Source organism: Montipora capricornis, chromosome 3, assembly GCF_036669925.1.
Source record: "Montipora capricornis isolate CH-2021 chromosome 3, ASM3666992v2, whole genome shotgun sequence".
In the NCBI taxonomy this organism is placed as follows: domain Eukaryota; kingdom Metazoa; phylum Cnidaria; class Anthozoa; order Scleractinia; family Acroporidae; genus Montipora; species Montipora capricornis.
The window spans coordinates 46,820,689-46,821,936 of record NC_090885.1 but is presented as its reverse complement, the minus strand read 5'-3'; positions in this window follow the sequence as shown (position 1 = coordinate 46,821,936).

Sequence of the window (1,248 nt, the reverse complement as noted above, 5' to 3'; positions counted from 1 at the left end):
GACTGGTATCATTTGTGATCACCTATATATTATTAAGGGTTTTATTACTTAATCAGCAACTGCCAATTACGGCATTCCTCTGCCGTAAGACCTTAAAGCATTTTTTTAGCAGCTCTGGGCCCGGTTGTTCAAAAGCAGATTAACGCTAATCCCAGATTAAAAATTAACCAAGGAGTTTATTTTCCTACTCCCAAATACTGTTCAACGCTGATATTCGGCAAAGCCTTACATTAAAAAAAGTCAATCTTGAAAAACAAAAATAGGAAAAGAAAATTTCACCAAAAAGTTGAAAACATGAAACAAAAGTTTACGCTAGTCCTGGATTAAGTTAATCGTCTTTCGAACAACCGGGCCCTGGAGGGTCTTTTTGATCTGAGTGTAATAGCATGAAAACGTTGTTGCACAATATTTCCAAAAAAAAGACAGGGTTGCAAAAGATTTTGGCCGTTCAAAGTAGAAAGATACAAATCCTCTAAAACGTTGCAAACGATTGGCTTCCAAAAATGACATAATTCCATGATTTCGGGTACAGGGATGGCGCAGTGATGAGAGCACTCGCCTTCCACCAGTGTGGCTCGAATTCAATTCCCAATCTGCTTCATATGTGGGTTGAGTTTGTTGGTTTTCTACTCTGCACCGAGAGGTTTTTCTCCGGGTACTCCGGTTTCCCATCTCCTGAACATTTGCTTAGATTTTCGTTAATAGACCATTTTCGAATTCGCACGGCTGGACTGGATCTAGCGTGAAATGGAGGCTAATGCGGGCAAATTAATTTGCATTTGAAAAGTTTTGCCCGCATTAGCCTCCATTTCATGCTAGACCCAGTCCAGCCATGAGAATTCGAAAATGGTCTATTGTTAATTTCAGTTTACAGTGTCCCCAATTAGTGCTCCCGCGCTAGAACGACTAGACACTTAATAAGTTCCTTTCCTTTCCTTTGTTTTCCAAAATGCCCAAAAAGTAGAATGAAACATTGCAATAACCACTTAAAACTGTTGAACAACATAAAAGGAAATACTGCAAAAGGAAAGAGAAGCATGGATGGACATAAATGTGCATGATTGAAACGGATTACATTTCGGTAATCTTGAAAAAAGTCGGCCCGACGTTTTTCAAAATTGTCACAAATCACCTCTCAGAATCATGTCGTTTGTGATGCAGCGATAATTTTATCGGTAAGGGAATTCCACATTAGCATTTTCGAGTTTTAAACTCGTGATTAACTAAAGATAACGTGACATAGCCCCT